This window comes from Anolis sagrei, chromosome 2 (assembly GCF_037176765.1).
Source record: "Anolis sagrei isolate rAnoSag1 chromosome 2, rAnoSag1.mat, whole genome shotgun sequence".
Taxonomy (NCBI): domain Eukaryota; kingdom Metazoa; phylum Chordata; class Lepidosauria; order Squamata; family Dactyloidae; genus Anolis; species Anolis sagrei.
This window is the reverse complement of record NC_090022.1, coordinates 162,905,647-162,926,395: the sequence shown is the minus strand read 5'-3', so window position 1 is coordinate 162,926,395 and position 20,749 is coordinate 162,905,647. Positions and strand designations below refer to the sequence as shown.

Here is a 20,749-nt window from a genome sequence, read left to right as displayed (position 1 = left end):
TTTCAATAGTGCTGGAAATCTCCCTCTGTCAGGTTGAAGCTCTTATCTCTGGATTAACCCCAAGTCAGAGATAAGAGCATTTCTTTTTTTGAGGAGAAGGAATGAAGCCTGATGAATTCATAGGCCAAAAATTAACCCATATGGACAATATCATGACTGTGGGCAAGTAATGCCTTTTGCCTGGCTTATACATTACTCAAGATATATGCATGCACTTAGGTACACAAATAGAGTTTTGAAATAGGGATGAAAAATTAACTGTGAGCTAATTTCCTAACTGTATTAAGAGGTCATTAAAGCTATAAAGAATGACAATGCCAAACTGAAAACCATCAGTCAAGCTGCGTGTGCCAAATAAAGCCCATAAGGAGAAAGGACAAAAATTAGTGTTGTGGCAGATTTATTGTAGCTTTTGTTAGTCCACCTGTAAAAGGAAGCAGGAGAGGAAGCAAAAAGGAATGAAGCTATTTCAGAAATAAGAAGGCAAATTGTTTGTAGATCATTTTCTAGCATCACTTCACCTGCACACTAAAACATGGGTGTTTGTTTTTAAAATTATTGGGGGAAAATTCCAGGCAAAGTCCCACAAGAGATAGGATGAGACTATTTCAATTTTCTGACTATCAATCAGATATGTTCAGTCTTTCTTCAGACTGCAAAATAAAAAAAAATCCATAGGTAATCATATTTAGGAGTCACACAATAAAACGCTGTGGTGTAAACTGTTTAGATTCAGACTGTTTGCTACCCATGTCCTTTTTCAGGATATTCCATTCCAACTCCACTCCCCTGGTTTTCCATTATACAAAACCCTGCCATGGACTATCAGAAATTTTGTAGTTTTGTGTATAGCTTTTTAAGCCTTGCATTAAGCAGCTGTAAAGAATTGACAAGAAATTCAGACAGATACAAATTTATCAACGTTAGAATGTGAAAAAAACAAGCCCTTTCAGAATACAACATTTCCTTCAATGATTTTAGGAGCAGCTGGATGAACTGAGGGGCAGTTTTGAAATCCTGCCCCGCCCCATGCACCTATTCAGCGTCATCATCTTTTATTTATTATAAAAACAAATGAAAATACAAAAGAAGGCTGATTTCTGCTTTGATCCATTTCATTTCCCTACAGATCTACTGCTGAGTAGGAGAGTATTGGATCTTTTAAGAGACAGAGGGTGCAACAAAACTATACAATTAGAACAGTCATAGGCCCTATCTACACCACATATACACTATATAAAATCCAGATTATCTGCTTTGAACTGGATTGTATGGCAGTGTAGACTCACATAATATATTAATATATATAAGATATATGTTAGTTGGTTAATGGGATTGTTTTGTTTGTTTTTACAGCGGGAGCAAATCCTGTATGATATCTGTTCAGAATCAGAGGCCTAAATACTAGCACTTCTGCCAACTAAAGCAAACCCACTGAAACAATGAATCTTGCATAAGTGTTATTAAGTTCGGATTGATTCTATGAGTCTGTTCTAGATAGGCAAACAATGTAATATCGGCCACAGATGTGATTTATAGTGCTGACTTATAGCAAATGCTTCACTCTGCATGACAGTCTGGCCACGTTCATTAGAAACCACCTAATTCAGTAACTGCCAGAATTATTTTCTGCATTACCTAACACATTAATGGCTGATGCAAATTTTGAGATACAAAAAATTGAGATGATACTGCAGAAAAAGTTATTAATATGTTGAACCAGAACTGTAGTGATACCATTCAGTGGGGCAATGTAGAAAATCCATGCCGATACACAGAGCTACAAAATCAAACGTGAACAAAGAACACGAGTGATTGTTCACCAAAACACAAAGTTAGGGGAGAAAAAAATATAATTATGTGACATTAGCTTGATGCAGGTTCAAAAAGTTATTTACTGTATCTATCACACAGATAGAACCTATACATTTGATGCTGCCCCTTTAAAAAAAACAAAAACCCACCACATCAGCCCGTAGAAGAAAAAATATTTCCAGAACTGCCAATAATATTTTCCAGATTTGCTTGCATTTTCCTGTTTTTGTGGGATGAGTTTTGATAGATCATTTGGAGGATTTTTGTCAATTTAGGATACAAATAGATGAAAGCATCTGTCAGCTTCTAAGTAAGCAGTGTTATTTGAACCTTTCTCCTTCCAAACAAATCGAACTAATACATTCCAAATAATAAATAACCTTAAAAAGGAGATTAATGCCTAGCTCCATGGATAGATGATGATAATCATAATAATGCTTTAAAGTGTTGTTCATCATCATAACCATGATCATCATTAAGCAAATATCATCTGCTACAATAGTAATAGTAAATTTTATTAATTAGTTCTTAGGTCATATCACAATACCAAGCCAAACAATAGGTGAAGGACAAAAAGACCACCTTGGTCTACCTAGGATTTTTGTGGTTAGTACAACAGATCCAGAAAGCCTCAGCAGCAGCTCTAATACATGTGCAGATGGCACTTTAAATTGTACTTAAAACTTTTGTCCTTCATTATTGCTATCTCCTTTGTCTAAGCTATGTGAATATCCAGAAATATGCCTACTTTCAAGGAGCTCAACAACTGTTTTGATATTCTTGAGGAGAAATTAATCAAGGAGAAACAGAAACAAATATTTAATTGGAGATTAAATTGGTTTTCTTTGGGGAGGGGTTGCCCTGAAATTTAAAAACCCTTCTCTATTTAAAACAAAGAAAATGAGGAGGGAACCAAACAAACAATATTGTTTTTATGGTTGTTGTTGCTTAAGTTCCGGGAGCTGAATAAATTTATAGGAATAGTAAGTAACCTATCTTTCTTTCCAGGATTATTTTGGCAACAGCAGTTGTAGCCCAATTAAAACCATATATTCTCATTTTCTCCCCAAAAGAAATTGAGGCAAATAAGTAGCCATGTCATCACTGACTTCTGCCATGCTGGGAATCAGTGCAATCAAACAGCCTCCCTGAGGAATCAATACTAAACCAGTTACTTTGTCAAAATAGTAAGGCTGATTTTTTATTGGTACAATCCAATTCATGTCACATCATCATTTAACCATCCTCCATGGGTGTATCTCTTGGACACACTCACTATCTTCCCCTAGTTTTCTGTTTTTTGACCAATATAATCCTAATTCAGAAGCACAGTACCTTCAGAACCTTGGAGGAGTCATCACAGCAATGCTGTTCTTCCTGAGCCTCAGAGAAGAAAATAGGTAGCCATATAGGCTACATGACAGGATTTTAGAAGACTAAGATATCTGAAACACTGGAAAAGGCACATCATTTCCCCGTCTATGTATTGTTGCTCTCTAGTTTTGGCTCATCTAAATGATGCAATATTTTCAAACACACTAATGAAGCAGACTCTGCTATAGCCCAAACATAGGCAAACCTTTTTGCCTTGGGGCCGCATTGGGGGGCCAGGAAGGGCCAGGAGGGAGGGCAGCACACACTGGTGGGATGGGCCTGGGAAAAGGCCTGGCAGAGGGCAGGGCCCGGGTCATCCTCAGGTTGTCCTCCTGGCATAAGGATGGGGCTGCTCACCCCATCCTTATGCCAGGAGGAAAATAAAACATGCAGCAATTATCCTGATCCTCTTCCCTCGATCTGGGTTGTCCACTCAGAATTATGCCAGGAGGACGACGAAACAGGCAATGTCCAAGAGCACTCCGGAGGGCTCTCAACCACTGCATGCCTTTCTTGAGCCGTCTTCTCAACATAAGGACAGGGCCGCTCACACTGTCTTTATGCCGGGAGGAGGGAGAGACATGCGATGGCTGAGAGCACTCCAGAGGGTTCTCAGCTGCAGTGTGCATTTCTACCCCATTTTTTCTGCATAAGGATATGGTGGGCCATTGTGTCCTTATGCTAAGAAGAGAAGGAAAATGCAGAGGGCCTGAGATAAAAACCCAGGGTGGCGCTTCTGGGCCCCAAGTCTTAGTTTGCCCATGCCTGCTATAGCCTTTTCAGTGGGACAAGAAGTATGGCCCTCCCTCTCCCCTACAAATTCAATATACAGAATATATGTCTGCTTTGCTGTTCTTTTCCCAATTTTCAGAGGTTTTCCCAGCCTGTTGAAACCAGCCAGGTCTCTGATTCTCTTGTTGTATGAACTGCTGGAAGAATGAAACCTATTGTATATCTGTCACAGAACTCAATGGGGAAGAAAAGAGGTAAAATCCAGCAGTGCGGGGGGCAATAAACAGAAGGAAAAATATGGTACAGACATGGTGGGAGCATTATGGAATGGAGTAAGAAAAATAGAGGTCTATGTACTTCTGACCTACAATGTTTATGAATAAAGTAAGGCATTTATCCATTAGATTCAATATGAGTCTCGATATGTACATTTCATTTTCAAAGAGAGAATTTTGATAAGCCGGCTATTTTGTTTAAGTGTTTCCTGGGCCTTCTTTTCCATTTCATACCCACTCCTTGCCACGGGAAATGCTGCCTAAACTACAGGTTGGAGAAATAACAAATCAATGTGCCCTGAAATTTCCTTGAAAACAAGATCCACACATATGTTCACCAGGTGAGCTTTCCAAAGAGAGAAACTGTCTGTAATTTCTAAAATGTTGCATTCCTTCTCAAACCTCAGGCAATTAAAAGCATGTCAGCACCCTGAGCAATGGGAAAGCAGGGGCCTGATTCCCCAATATGTGGGAGGGAGAAGACCACATAATCCCATTTTTCCAGAGAATGAGGGAGGGTGCGCACACCACACTTTTTGAGGTATGAGCAGAAGAAACCGCAGACAGATGTGGAAGCATGGAGGAAAGTACTATGTTGCTGCATCACGGGTCTGACTTTCAAGGAGTGTATATGGGTTGCAGGCACAGAGAATGGAACCTCTTACACAAATTTATGTTTAAAATGTGATCATTATTAACTTGGAAGAAAAAGAGGCAGGGAGGCATTTACTATACAAATCAGAATATAACACAGCCCACACAGGTTCTACATTTGCATGACAATGGAACAAAATAAACTGTGTACTTCTGTCAAGTTTCTGTAATAGGATCAAAGTGATTTAACTTATTCATAATGGTCTGGGGCAAGAGGTTAGCAATGTTGTAGCCACTGTGAATCTGAATAACACCTGAAACACTCAGGATGTTGATGCACTCAAAACCTGTGTTTTTCATAATGATTTTTTTTCTAGCAATTAAACTATGAAATGACATTGCTGTTACTATGCATTTATCTGAACAAAATCCCCGTAATGTTGATCTATGTTATATCTCTATTTAATGATGGAGCATTTAGAATTGCTGTACCAGGACGGTGAGAGGGAAATGGGGAGGGGGGAGGGTGTAGGTGAAGGGTGATACATATCTAAGGAATGTATAAAGTGTCATTTAAGGAATATTTACTTTTGGAATAATGTATACTGAAATAAGTCCTGTATGGCAAAAGTTTGTTAATTATTGGAATGTATCAAATAAAATTGATTTAAAACATGATGGAGCATTTAATTGCCTAAAATTTTATTGCATTGCATTTGCGGAAATTATTTTGCAACTCAGAGCAATAAAATCAATATGCAACAACCATAATAGGAAACATTAATTTTAAAAAATCTTGTTAAGAGTTTTAGATACAAAGACAAAGGGGAAGGAGACAAAAAATCAAGCTTGCTTAGAATTCAATATAGTCCAGAGAGCCACTCCTACCCCTTGCTACAGTGGACTTGACTTCATTCTTCAGTTGCCATACTTAATCAGATAAAACCCATGGCTAGGGAAAATGTGGAATAATAACGGGAAGGAATAGTCATTCAATTAGTGACTGGAGGGGAAGCTTCTTAATTCACAGGAGAGTCCCAAGCCACAATATCCACTTCCAAGTCAGTCAGGACAAGGAGTACTCAGCAAATTCCTTTCTCCCTGCTGAAAGATGATAAAACTTAGAAGACAAAATAGAGCAGGTGATGTCAAGAGGGGTGTGCTGTCCTTTGACATCCACCTAGCTCTCTTAATTGGTTCCATGTGGGGAACTCTAGAATCTGGGCCCTCAGACCAGCTATGTACCCACCCCAGCTCTAGTTTATGGTGGGGAAAAAGGGTGGTTAGACTCACCCCTGGCCCCTACCAGTGCTACTTGTAATACTGAGAGAGTCAGCAAAACCCATCAGGGCCCAGATGGGAGACAGCCTACTAGAGAGTGTATCGTCCAATCTGCACGTCACCCTAAATCTGCAACTAGTCCTATCTCAACTGTTGGCTAAAGTAGGCATCTCCAAGGTTACTAGTTGCTGCAACCTATCTCACAACAAAAGTGGTCCATCACACAGAGGAAAAAAGGGGAAGCTACTTGGACATCAGTCATGAAATTCTCTGTACAACCCCAAAGATATCTTAAGTCTACCTCTCATACCATGAACCATTCCCGGGACTGCAAAGCCAGGCATGTATTTTATTGGGTGGGTAATAATCTCAACTGGCTTTGAGACTACCACGGGTGTAGTTAAATGTGTCAGAGTGAGACCCTTGGGATCTATGCACAGCGGAATTGAGGTTACCAGATCACACAGACGCAAAACAGGACTCACTGCAGTTTTCAGTTTCAAAAATAACAAAGTTTACTTAGCACATCTTTCAGTTATCCTGACAAAATGGCTTTCAAAGCTGCTCATCAAACAGTATTTGAGTTTGAAACTTCTGCCGTTAGCTGCACTCTCAAATTCATTGCTTTTATATTCTGCCACCCCAACCTAACCCAACTACCAAAATGCCTTCTGAAATTATCTAGGTGGAAAGGGGGCACTCAGACACCTTGTTCTGACATCAACAGAAGCACCTGTGCAACCAGGAAAAGGGGAGATAGGCAACAGTGCCACAGAATGTGAGGGGATGGGTCACCAAGGCTCCAACCCATCACTGCATAGAGTAATAAAGAGTCATGTGGCCACCTCTGGGTCCACTCCTGAACAATTCCACTCTTCACTGGCCCCGGTTTTACCAGGAAGTGTAGACATGTCCTAAGACAATGGCTTCCTTCCCAGAATGTGTACAAAAGCCACCCAAACTGACAGCTGAAGCTTTATTCAGCAGTGTCTATCACCAAAAGTGGAGGATGCATCCCCCTTCTTGAGTCTCTTTCTGACCATGAAGCTACATCAGACAACAAAGGAAAAGATGTTAGAAAGGAATATGATATGGCCATAGATGGGAGAGCAAGTAGGTGCTGGAGTGTTGGATTAGCACTCTGGAGGCCAGGATTCATATCCCTGCTCAGACATAGAAACCTACTTGGTAGGTCACACACTCTCTGCAACCTCCCCCCCCCCCCCCCGTAAACAAGTCTTGCCATGAACCTCCATTGTACGGTTACCATAAGTTGGAAAGACTTGAAAGCACAGAACGATGCCTGTTCAATCACATCTTGTCAGAATACCATACATACACAGACATGCATCATATATTGTGTCCCTTCATATGTTAGTTTCCTGGAGGTCACAGAAGTTTATATATAATACTTTCACTGCTCCTCTTTCCTTACCTATTTTAATTTCTGAGGGTTAGCAACCTATTCCCCACCACCACCACCACCACCACCACCACCACCACCACACACACAGTGTCCCTATGTCTATAGTCTTGGGGATTTGACACCCACCCCATTTTCTTAATCCTATTGTGCTGAGCAAAGCTGGCATGAATTTGGGGAAGTAATATTCGATACAGTTCAGATTGTCACTTGACAACACCCACTGCCAGTCAAATCAACATTCTCTCCAAAGTTGAGAGATCTAAGGGCCCATGAAGCCATATTGAGTGTGAATTCAAATACCAATGCAGAATGTGTTGTCAGATGAAAAGCAGAACCACTGGCAGCAGGGCTTCCAAAAAAGAAAGGATTTCTTGCTAGCCTCAGCTTTATGTTAGCAATACATTTTACCATGTGAGAAAGGGGCAGGCCACACCCCCAAAAAAGCGCCCCCCACCCTGAAAAAAACCACACCCTTGAAAAAATAGAGGCAGGGGAGAATGCTATTTTATGAACAGTAAAATGTGAAACGCTTGCAATCTGCTCCAAGTGTTCAGAGCAGAGCATAAGTTAATCAAAGGGATATGACAGAATCAAATTCCAGAGTGGCAGTTTGTTTGTTATTCTTACCTTTGGTTTGGAGCCAAAAGGCTCTGAACCATTAACACCTATTTTTAATGTATTTATTTACCCAAGCCACAGTCACTATTCTTCTCATTTTCAGGGTAGGAGATTGAGGAAGAGAGCTTAATTTACTCATCCGTGGCCATCAAGTGAGTTCAGGCCTCCACAGAATTTTTGACAGAGGTTACTTCAGTCCTAAATTTCTGTCACTGTCAGCAGCTACTGGACAATAAAGGGGACAGGCAGACTGTTTAGGCTACATTTTGACATTCTCACTGCTATTTAGCCTATGGTGTCTTCAGGTAGATAGTCTTGATCCCCAGCCCAAAGCAAGTTACTGGTCATATGATGAGCCCTCCCAATCCATGGTGTAGTTTTTACAGCACCAGATCAAGTCAGTCCACTGCCTGGTTGCTATGTACTGCAGTGACTTCATGTTTTGCCATGGTTTGAAAGTGGATAAGAGATGTCTAGCACGCCCCATATGCCCAAGAGGCATCTGGAAGGCAGCAATTTGGAGTAGGTTGTTATATAGAGTTACTAACTTTATATAACAACCTACCCCAAATTGCTGCCTTCCAGATGTTTTGGATTACAATTCCAATTGTATCTTTTTCTTTAATGTTTTAAAAGTGTTTTGAAACTTAATAGTGTTTTACTGGATTGTGTTTTGATATTTTAGCATTTAGTCTCTTCCTCAACTCCACCCCTGCTGAATCACAATATCGGCCTGCCTGGATATTGCAAACAAACAGGAATAAACTATGAAATCTAGGATTAAATGCATTGAGAGAGGGAGGGTGGAAGGAAGGAAGGAGGGAGGGGGGAGAGATGTGGAAGACAATAAAGAAAAAGGAAGACTAGAATTGCTGAAATATTCCTATGGAAACAATGTCAGTGATTGTCCAAAACTTTGCCTTTTTGAAGTAAATGTATGTGCAAATTTGCAAAGAGACCTTTGGGCAGCAGGCCACTAGTTTTAGGTTGCTGCAACTTTAAGAATGAAAGAGAAAGAAAAGCAAAAGGGAAGAAAAGGCAGTTCAGGGGCAGCCACGGGGATGAAGTAATGGATGAGTAATTAAATTAAAAGGAAGCTGCCCGCAGCTTGTTAAAAAATGGTCAGCCCTGACTTGTGGTCAGCTGGGAGAGTGCTCCAGTGGAGATAACACTGCTGCTCTGGCTTGCTGCCTTTTCAACCCACAAGCCCAGGTGCCCTGCAGCTGTCTTCCAGGTAAAGGCAGGCTATATATTTTGAGGGTCGCCCTGTCAAAGCCAGTCAGGGAATGAATTGGCCTCCAGTTGAAAAAGCAATCGCCAAGCTTTGAGTAAGAGGCTCCCGCACTCAGCTTCCCGGGCTGTGTTTCTCCGCTCTGGCAGTTGCTTGCATTGGGAGAAGGGCCAAAGAACTCCATTTTCTCTCTCTGCCTGGTTTTCTCCCCCCTTAAAATGGAGCTCACCTTTACAGCGTACTTGGCAATCCTCGTAGGAAACGCAAAGCAGAGACCAAAAGACAGATGCTGGTGGAGCGAAGCAGAGGTTTCTATTGCATGTAGTTATCAAACACTGGATCCGGCATACGGGAGGCAACGGGAGGCAAATTTCCTGGACATCTGGGGCACCAAACAGTAAGGACAACGGGACAGCCCACTTTTTAGCTGCCAAGGTCCACAGCCAGCCACCATGGTTGAATGGAAGAACACCAGACAGCTCTGCTGATGAGCAAAACCAGAAGCTGGCTACACAGAGAGACTTTAAAAGTTTCATTCTCTGAATTGTCATAAGACAGAGAGACAAACAGACAGACAGAAAGAAAGAACAAGTAAGATTCTTTCCTTCAAAAATCATCAACTCAAATCAGCATTTCAGCAGAAATTATTGTTTGTTTTAAGCCAAATGGCATTTGATAATCAAAACCAAACCAAAACACAAGGTCATTTTGCTGTGAAATGTGGATTCAAAACAGAAGGTTTTATTTGGACGTGACTTGCCAGAAAATTTAAATCTGTTCCTCAGAATAAATTATTTTCCGTGGAAGCACTGGTTCTGGTACAACTATATTTCTTTGCAGAAAACCATGTAGTATGAAAATGTTCAGTTCATTCAACAAACACCAGCTTAGTAAAAGACAAACTAGTCAAGACTAGGAATGAAACTGAACCCAAAGCTGAACCCAAAGGGAAGCTCTTTTATTAGGGAGACATTTGAAACACAGTCCATTTGTAACTTGCTGTATTTTTCCTAGGAAGAATCATGGATTTTATTGTAGTGTTAAGATTCATGTATAACAAATTTCCTCTTTTAATAGAGTGGAACAGACAAAAGTGTCACTATTCCAGCAAATTGTGGAAAAAGACGTCAAGAACAAAAAGCTGCCCACAGGAAGAAAGAGTGGTATTATGGAAGTCTTGTCTTTTTATGACTGACATTTCCAAATCTACCGTATTCAACTCTGACTTCTTATCCTTCCTGTCTGCCAGAAGTACAAGGGTAAGGAGGCCAAGCACAAACTCTTTGTTAAGGAGCTCCTAAGGATTTGGCTTCATAAAAGGTGCCCTGCCCACCCTTCGCGCCCTCCACAGCCCTTTCCCTTCACAATACCATCCATCCAGCTGATACTGTTTCTAAACGTCCACCCTCAATCATACCCAGCTTGAAACACATTTTTCTAAGTGTGTACACACCAGAAAGTCAGCAATCTTGGGTCACACGCCCAGAATCTGACTGGGTTTGGGTTGGCACATGCCATTGGGGTTTACAAAAGCAACCCATTCTGCGCTGTATTCATTCAGAGAGCAGATATAATACCAATACATCCTGCATATGACAATATTTTCAGGGGCTGAACCCGTTGCCTACTATATAGCCAAACCGGCAGGGTATCTACCAACAACATCATGCATGAATTCACAAGAAATGAGCCTACCACAGTGAACACAAGAAATGAGCCTACCACAGTGAACTCAAGGTGAATGTGCAAAGTACACCACAAAAATAGAGCAAACACAGCTTGGCCCACCCCCACAGAGCTTGTCCTGAAGGAAGGGCTGCCTGTGTCCCTGCTACCCCTTGCAGACCAAATTCATGGTTAGAAGAAGGAGGCCTCCATCCACAACCATCTCCATATGGGCGAAGTTCCCGGCTCAATTCTGCTTCCTGATTGGCTCCCATGGTCCGCATTGCTGTCTCACACTGCAGCATTAGCTGGAGCCACATTGCCGAATCCACAGCTGTAGCCGTCCGGCAGAAAGCCAGAACCCTGACTGCGGAAAAGGATGTTCGGCCACTCCCAGATGCCGAAAGCCCCCCACAACAGGCCCCTGCCACTCCTACAAGGATGCCCACCCCATTTTGCAGCCACACATACAGCCTTAGAGCTCCCCAACTTTGCCACCACCCTCTCTGGCTTGAGCCACTTAGAACAGTTCTGACTGCACATTGGAAACTCAAAGCAGCCCCTCTCTAAACCCACACTTCTGCCAACACCCTCCCCAATATTGCTTCATTTTCTACAAAGAATAGGCGCTTAATTTCCTCCCCCCACCCCTTGCCTGACACCCCCACCCCAAAAGAAGAATGGGAAAGTTTCCTGCAAAGTGGTTTCCCCTCGAGGTCAGGAGATTGGCTCTAAGTGAACACAGCCAAAACTGGAGCCAAAATAAGAGGGTGGGAGTGGAGAGGGAGATATTCATCGGGAGCCAAAAAAGTGGTCGGCAGCAGAACAGAGGAGAGAGAAAGAAAAGAAGAGAAAAAGCAGCAGCTTTCTCTGTGCGGGTGCAAACTGCCACTTCTAGGGGAGCACTGTGTGTATGAATGTGTGTGTAAAAAAAGGGAGGGAGATCCAGGCTGAGAATGGGAGAAAAACCACAGAAAGAAGCCAAGGTGTCAGCAGAGGCCTGTTGTAGCCGAACATAAACAGCCTGGGCCTCTTCCTCCTCCAGCTCCATACATAAGGCAGACTTGGTGGAGCAGATGTGGGTTATTTGGCAGAACTTGTACTACTCAGGTCCCATTTTGTCTTGCTTCACTTGCCGATACAAATGTTTTAAAATCTTGTCTTTGAGCTCTCTGCCTGTCACAAAACAAAGTTCTTTTTTTTAAAGGAGGGCAGAAGCAAGGATAGGCCTGTTGTCTTGTCTTGCCCCTCAGCACTGCTACAACTTTGCTTCCTCTATGTCTGCATCGGAGGGTTATCTTCCAGATAGAAAGCCATTTGTTCCACCTAGTGCCTGAGCCACTGCGTCTTGTTGGCCCTGAGCAACTTCAGTTTGCTCCTGTGTAGCCTTGAGTTCAACCATTGCAGAAGCCTGGCATGCTAAAGAAGGAGAGGAAATCCTTCCGAGGGTGCCAGTATTCAACACCAAGTTAAAGGCAAAGGGAGAGGGCTATGTGTGTGTCTTTCCTCTCTTCCCCCCAGATGAGAAGCCTGTGCATGACTGTGTTTATATTAACACTCTAGCTATTGAGGGGAGCGATATGTGCTGCTATTGTATTCCAGTTGTTGTCATTTCATTTTCTCTAAACGTCTTTGAGCACTATGTACTTGTGGAAAATGAGTTGTATAAATATGCTAGCTAGCAGTCTGGCTGTCTCTGCCGGCAAAGGCCCCTATCCCAGACACAAGTGAAATGATACCTCCAGGGCATCACAGCAGGACAGCTGCAGGACAGCGAAGGGTCAAGAAATCCAACCCATTTCCTCTGACACTAAATATGATCTCTGCCCACTGCTATCGAGGGCAACTCCTCAAGACAGAACATTAACAAGCGGGGATGACTCTGCAAAATCCTGGCATAATGCACAGCAACATACATGGCATGTACATGTGGCATGCACATATGTGTATGTAACATGCCTCTTCTCCAAGAGTCCCCAAACAAAATGTAAATTGAAAACTAGTTTTTCAAATCAAATAAGTTTCTAGCCCTACACACATAGAAGGCTTACCCCCCCCCCCAAATTAAATTGTTAAAAACTTCATTTCCTGCCAAAATGAAGCTTTAAAATACAATAATCTATTTATAAATAAAAATGTAATGTTCGTTTGTGGGATTAACATAACCCCAAAAACACTGGATGAATTGACACCAAATTTGGACACAAGACACCTATCAGACCAACAAGTGACCATCACTCATAAAAACACTGAAAAACACAGTGGAAAGACTTTAAAAGCCAAAAAATGAAAAATACATTACAACACATGTGCAAAACCACATATATAAACACAAATGCACATATATACACATATACACAAATGTACACACACATATACACACACAAAACACATATACACAGGCAGGGCCACAGCAACGCGTGGCAGGGGATGGCTAGTTGAAAATAAAAGTGTTTGTTGCTTTTCAAAAATCGGGTTAAAAGAACCCTGAAATTAAAAAAAGCAAATATTTGAAATTCTTTAAAATGTAAATACGCTTTTAAGTAACTTTTCTTTAGAACAAAAATGCAACTGCACATTCCACAAATCTGAATAATTGCTTGGTTGATTGGTATAGGGCATTATGAGTTGTGTTCTCTCAAAGAAAGAGGCCTACTGATTTCAATAAATTTAATCACGCAGTCAGTAAAATAAACCAATGCATGTTTACTCAGCCATTGTGTTCAGTTCAACTTGTTCCTGCGTAACTGTTTATAGGATCACAATGTAACCCTTCCCCTTAGTGAAGCGAAGTTGTATTACTTCCATGTGCCATGTATTTTGACAGAACTGGAACAGTTTAATTTCTTTTTGCCTAATCCTGAAGCATTTGTGTTCCATGAAACAATTATTTGTTTCTTACTACATCTTGCCATGCCATCTTCCCAATCTTACCAATATACCCAATTCCATGAAGAATAATTCAAAAATCAAAGTATTCACTGTCATAATAACCTTTGGCCCTTAATGTCATGGCACTATTTAAAAAATGACAGTAACCAGAAAGGATCTAAGTCTGTATACTTGATATAGGGGTGTGTTAGAGAAACAATATAACCGACAAAACACCCCAAAAGCAGAGACCATACATTATCGAACATAAGAGTAGAAATTCCAAATCTGTATTAGAGGTGGCACCATTACTAACTCAACTAAAATAGCAAACAAGTCTTAGAGCAGAGAAGGATCAGAGTTTTTTTTTAATTCTCCCACCAAAGATAAGGAACCCCCCCCCACCCCCCAAAAAAACTTTGACAATAAATCACAAGTTATATAAATACTGTTGCTTAAGATATCTAACCATCCAAACTGCTTTAAAAGACTAGAAAGTCCCAGAATTTGTTCCTGCTTTTCCAATTTATTTTGGAAATCCCTGGGCATTATCCCAGAATACTTTTGATCATGCCGAATACAATCAGAATTTTTAAACCAGCTCCCCAGGGGCATTTATATTAACCCGGTATAAAATCTGAAAGAACAAACAAAATTGGGGACTTTTCAAGTACTCTGGCTTCACAGCCTAATAGAAGCCAGGGAAAGTTTCAGTTTAATAGGCATTACTCTTCAGTTGAGGATGTATGGCTTGGACAATGAGGAACTTATGTGAAAATCTTGCACTTTGGAGGCAAGGTCATCTCCAGCCCCAGTGGTCTTCAAGTTCTAATACGGGAAGGGTGCTGATCAATAAAGAAAGATCCTCTTCTGTTTCTCGGGAAGAAATAAGGCAGCTAAATTGCCGCACTGTTTTCCTAAAGCTTCCTTCATCTACCAAACTCGCCGACTGTTTATTCTCCTTCCCACTATTTTTCAGTTCAGTGACTCCTGCCAAGCCATTCCCGCTGCTGAATTCAGGGCCTCAAATGCACACAAACACACACAATCAACCCACTGCATGTATACGCAATGCTGTGCCCAAGAAGCCAAATTCTCTTTTAGAAGCATATGCATACCCTGTTTTATGCCCGGTTAGCCATTGCTGTAGACCCTCATGCAGTAATTACTAATCTGACTTACTTACACTGACAATTGATGTGGTGCCAAGGGATTGGGACGTATGGGCTCTCCCCGCTCCCTCGGGTGTTCCTGACACCCCCTGGATAATCTTAATGCCAGCAAAGCTGTGTTTTGCCATCTGTGGCCATCTGGCCGGAGCTCCCATGTATGTTTCTGGGCAGGGTGCCACTGGACTAGACAAAACTGGGGGAGCAAGCCACCCTGCCCAGGCAGTCCAATTCCCTGCACAACCACCACTATGCCCATTATACATCAAGATGGACACTCTGAATATTCTTGGAGTTAGGATCAGCAGAAAGGAATAATACCATGCCCCAAAGACAGAAAATTGGCCTCCCTGCTAAAGTCTTAGATAGCGAGTGAAGAAGCCATCACAATGGAGTCTAGCCTATCAGCAAGACCAGGTCTGATGCTCAAGATGGTTGAATAACTGGGCTACTTCCCTGCCCACTAGCCCACTCCCACAGACAAACAAATACAACTCTCTGCCCCCCTGCCCCTCCCCCATGTAAGCAAAGGCTATTTAGCTCTTGAGGCCCGTGTCATCAAGACCTACCCTGCAGTTATAATGACTCCCTTCCTTTGTATTCAAGAGCTCTGGGATAGGAAGTTAAGAGGCTTCAATCCCAGCTCAAGGACTGGTGGGGCTGCCGTACAGTTAGCCTTCCCCTCATATCACCAATTAGCCTGAAAGCAGGAGAAATGGGTATGAAGGAAGTGGTGGCTCTGAATTCAATATGACACCATGACTCAGTAAGTCCACAGTGGAAAGCTGATGTATTTAGGAAATCTGGATTCCAGTTTCTTTGTGCAGAGCTATGTACTTCATCGGTTTCTACCCTAGAAAAGGGATAAATTCTGAGCTCCTTTGCAGGAGTACATTTAGAATAAATGAAGTACAGGAAATCTTTTAACTTGTTTGCCCCTTCTTTGCGCACACCATTGCTGTTATAACTATGCTAGAGATTGCAAGATCATTCCCTCAACAAAGCCTATGTGCCACACTATCTAAAGGATCAGATTACATGCTTAGTGGTTGCTGTAAATTGATTTCCAACAGAGCTTCCCTCACCCATATCAACACATCTCTTCAACTTTGTTTGCCAGATGAAAAATCACTATAAACAACAATGACTTTGGGTTGCTGTGAGTTTTTCGGGCTGTATGGCCATGTTCCAGAAGCATTCCCTCTTGATGTTTCGCCCACATCTATGGCAGGCATCTCATAGGTTGTGAGACCTCACAACCTCTGAGGATGTCTGCCATAGATGTAGGTGAAACATCAGGAGAGAATGCTTCTGAAACATGGCCATATAGCCCAGAACCTCAAAGCAACCCAGTGATTCCAGCCATGAAAGCCTTCAACAACACATTGAACAATGACTTTAGTTTTTTTGACTAGTCAAATCCACCAGCTTCAGACATGCAATGCACATTGCTCTAGCCTTCCATGGGTTTTTATAGGAATAGGTTTCTTTTCTCCTCTAATGGACAAAGAGCCATACATCCCGACAGAGACTCAGAGTACTACTATACTCTTGCATGCCTCTCCTCAGTGGTGCAGTGGGTTAAACCCCTGTGCCAGCGGGACTGAAGACCGAGAGGTCGCAGGTTCAAATCCGGGAAGAGGCGGATGAGCTCCCTCTATCAGCTCCAGCTCCTCATGCGGGGACATGAGAGAAGCCTACCACAAGGATGATAAAAACATCAAATCATCCAGGCGTCCCATGGGCAACGTCCTTGCAGACGGCCAATTCTCTCACACCAGAAGCGACTTGCAGTTTCTCAAGTCGCTCCTGACATGACAAAAAAAAAATGCAGTGATGATTGCTCAGGACAGCTTCTTTGTAAATTAAAGACATGGGATAACCCCAAATGCCATGCTTAAAGAAATGTAGTGGGCATTTCACTATGTAGAGACCCAAAGGCTGACTCAAGCCCATGTCAACGAGCAGAAATATTAACATGAAAAACTTTCTCTCTGAGACTAACTCCAAATATATCCATACTGTTTTATGCTTAGGATGCATTTTTGGTATTACCATGCTAGGATCTCCTTTGAGAAGACTGCTGGTGTGCAGAAAGATTAAGAAATACTTTTTTTTCTGAAGATATTTTTTACTCCTCAAAACAATTGCATCTATTATGTAACATTGTTTTATAAATCTTTGCGGTTGTTACACATAGAGATGAAAAGAGGCATATAGAAAAGATAGCTCAACCAATATTTGAATAAGGTACCTAAAATGCAATTATCAAAATTAATTAATTAATTAATACCACAAAAATAAGATCTGATACACAATCCAATAATACATTCCTTACACAAGCGACCCTTTCAAAAAGAGTTCTTTGTGGTCTGTGTTCTTGCTAAAAAGTGGTTTCTGATGAAATCAAGCAGATCAGATTCTGCTATAGTTACAGACATACGTGGTCTCTTGTTGGAATAAAAGAGACAAAATTATTCTGTAATCTGAGTGAGAAGGGAGACACTTCTGGTATTTTGTACATTATAGAAGATGATGCTTCTGGGATCAAAAAATGTAAGCAATAACTCATTTTGATCACGTTAAAATCAGAGTTAAATTGCCTTGAAGAATTTGAGACATTTTCAGGGCAAAGTCTTCTGCTCTTAATGGACCTGTCTCAATCAGCCGATTCAGTGACTGGCAGGGGAACATTCTTCCTCCTTGCTGGTGGGGGCACAGCCTTCACTTACCTCCTTTGTTCTCCAATCTGTTTATCTCCTGTTGGGGTTTATCTGCCACTCCTCTCAAAAGAGTGAAGGAAAGACAGCTGAACCCGATGTTCCCATTGCTTCCATATGCATACAGTGACTAAAGTTATTCTCGCATCCACAAAGTCCATTTGTGGGACATAAATTCCAGTAGGTACAGATTATAAATTTATAGTAATCCACTGCTTGACACTTTTGGATTCTTCTTCCATTTAGTTCACTATGCATTTTTAAATACTTGCCAAGGAGGAGTTATGGGGTAGGGAAGGGAAAGAGTAAGGGCTAACAAGCCGGACAAAATCCTGCTTTCTCCAGAAGGAATTTTGTTGGATCAGATTTTTTTCTCAGAAAGCTTCCCCCCCCCCACCCCACCCCACGCACTTTGCTTTCCATGAATTATTAAGTAAGTCTTCACTTTCTTTTATCCAACACCACCACAATCCAGTTTTCTCTTCTTTTAGCCCCTTTGTAATGCCACTTTTTCAATAATTTAACCAGCCTTTAAAAAAATAATTTTATAGAAACCCAGTATGACATTTATAAACACGCATGTGAATGAACAAAACTATGAAAGGAAGAGGCCTGGTCTCCCAAGTGGGACCCTGGTGCCTTTGCAGTAAAGGGGTATGCAGAAGATTTCTTGAAGTGGAAAGTCAACATTAAAACTGTGACTTTCACTTCAGTGGCCATGGCGTGGCTTTGCAAAAAGCCATTGTTCTAGCAGTGAAGACTGGAAGTTGAACTCCTCTGTTACACAGGCATACCTCAACTAACAAAGTGATGCTTCTTTTTAGTAAGTCTTTTTACACTTGTCTTCTATCTAGGTAGCCAGTTATTTTAGCAATATCAGCACTGGGAAGACTGAGAGAGAAAACCATGGACTTTCAGTGTCAAGTTGCAGCAATATGCATGCAATAAACAAAGTCTGAGCTTTGAAAAAGTAGGATTCCATTCTAGCTAATCCTTACCACAGCCAGATTGTGCCCACCTACAATGGACAAAGTACAACAGCAGCTGCATCCAGAATCCCTTGCTGAGTGTCAATGAACAGCAAAAACAGAGACAAAGAGGGAAGAGATAAGCTTAGTTCTTCAGCTATCCATAGTATATAACTGTGTTTTGGCTGACAAAATGGAAATCATAAGAAAAATGGAGCCTAGTGAAAGAAAACAACATCCTTCGATGAATTTTGGAAAGAGTCTTCAAATGTTCCCTAAAATGTTCAAAATGTTTTGTTTACTTATAAAAAGCTTTTCTGACATGTGCATATTGTTAGTTTTGGAGAAAGGTTTGCTGAAACACATGTAACACATTTGTGTGTGGAGTGGGAGGGGGGTTAGGAATCTATCCTTATTTTTTCCATGTTAATTCTACCTCTGGTGCCATCCTTTCATTAAAGAAGCAATGTTCACATCAACTTTGCTAACTGAGGTATATCTGTATACTCTGCTTACAATTTGGCTCTAATTAGAACCTGTAATTTTGTAGCCAGCAAAAGAGAGGGTTAATGTTGCCAAAACAGACAACCAAGATAATGGTACTACTGAACATACTTCTTCATACATTCAATCATGAACAGCCTTACAGGCCATGGTATGGACCTCATCCTAGAAGGGGAGTGTATTCTGTACACCCACTTTCAGTTGCCCTCCTATCTTCAACAGGACTGAGAAAAGTACTGTCTTATGGAGAACTGCTGCTGGTCAGTGTAGACAGTATCGAACTAGTTTAGTGGTTCTCAACCTGAGGTCCCCAGATGTTGTTGGCCTACAACTCCCAGAAATCCCAGCCAGTTCACCAGCTGTTCGGATTTCTGGGAGTTGAAGGCCAAAAACACCTGGGGACCCCAGGTTGAGAACCACTGAACTAGAGGGACCAAGGTTCTGGTATAACTCAAAGCAGCTTGACAGAGACCCAAGAAAATCCACTTGAACTCTTCCTAAAGTGCTTAGACATTATAGGGATATCAAATCACTACTTTTAGCTAGGCTTCCCCCCCCTTCCCACCCCCCTCTCTCTTTGTGAGTATGTTTTATCATGCAGTGACTGCAATGTATGTATATATGTCTTTTAAATATCTAAAAATTTAATAAAGATTATTAAAAAAAATCACTACTTTTTTAGCACAATGTCAGCTGTGGGAGGAAAGGGGAAAAAAGTATACAACTTTAAATAGGAGTCTGACTCAAAATAAGTATAGGTTGTTGTAGGTTTTTTCGGGCTATATGGCCATGTTCTAGGGGCATTCTCTCATTTCGCCTGCATCTATGGAGGCAAAACGTCAGGAGATAATGCCTCTAGAACGTGGCCATATAGCCCGAAAAAACTTACAACAATCCAGCGATTCTGGCCATGAAAGTCTTCAACAATAAAATAAGTATACTTGGTATGAAATAAGTATACTTGGTATGAAATACAGTTTCAATAGCTTACAAATAATATGGCTTTTCAAGCGGATGGATGTTACTTTCATTTTTAACTGATGACTGTCTTCCAGCAGTTGTGATTTGTTATGTCTCTCTCTCTCTCAATGTTGCTCTCTTTTTCTGCTACATCTTTGCCTTTTCTCTCTCTTTCTTTTGGTTAGCACTGTATTACTCTCCTAACAAAGAAACATGTCCCCTACATTATCAATAACACACACACACAATCACACTTTGAGAATCCACAGCAACCACTAAAGGAGTCATAACCACCTTCTAGTACCACAAAAGCGTTCTGTGGTTGGGGTGGAGCAACAAAGCTGACCCCATCTATTATTCTCCAGCTTCCATTATCAAAAACAGTCAGTGAGCTGAAATTGAATTGTAATCTGATATAAGTAGTTCCTCCATTTACCCAAAGTGCAATGTCAAACATGGCCTAGACCCTTTGGACGAATGAGGTCATGTCTTATCATTAATTGTGTGCCCCTAACTTGCTCTCTGGGGGGTCAGAGAGTCCTCATT

At 41.5% G+C, this 20,749-nt stretch overlaps 1 protein-coding gene across 11 annotated transcripts in view; it reads right to left on the bottom strand.

The window, feature by feature from the left end:
* NFIX (nuclear factor I X) overlaps positions 1-20,749 on the bottom strand; it is a 316,203-nt gene that overhangs the window by 235,269 nt on the left and 60,185 nt on the right. The gene's annotated exons all lie outside the window — the stretch shown is intronic.